Source organism: Atta cephalotes (assembly GCF_000143395.1).
Source record: "Atta cephalotes unplaced genomic scaffold scaffold00005, whole genome shotgun sequence".
Taxonomy (NCBI): Eukaryota; Metazoa; Arthropoda; class Insecta; order Hymenoptera; family Formicidae; genus Atta; species Atta cephalotes.
Window position 1 is genome coordinate 3,679,954 of NW_012130069.1, and position 586 is coordinate 3,680,539.

Sequence of the window (586 nt, forward strand, 5' to 3'; positions counted from 1 at the left end):
CTTTTTTTCCGCGGTTTCCGCCAATGGGCGGAGTCCCTCTGCCTGGCTGGCAGGGTTGTCAACCTAGCAACCCTCCTCCCACCCTTAAGATCTGACCTTGCGCATCTCATCCCTTTCGTGGAAGGGCGAGAAAGGCGAGGGTAGTAGAACGGCATCGACGTCCGTGAATGTTCGCAAGTTAACTTCAAAATCGTAAACTATTCCACGTAATCGAACTAGCATGCGCCCTGCTGTTAGTCCAAGCTAATTAATTTAATACAATAAAACCGAGTCACCCGGTAGCATAATCTTAACATTAACAAAAAAATTCCAAATCATTCACATATTTAACTGACAAATAATTTCATCATTATTGCTTTTGAAATGTCTTCTTTTCAAATTATTCCAATCAAAAATATCAAAAATCCATATCCATATAATTACGAATTTTAAAAAACACAAAATACGAGCTACACAAAATAAAAACTATTAATATCTTGGTTAACATTATTTACAGATATAATTTTACTGTATATATATATATATATATATATATATATATATATATATATATATATATTATTATTATTATTATATTATATTATNT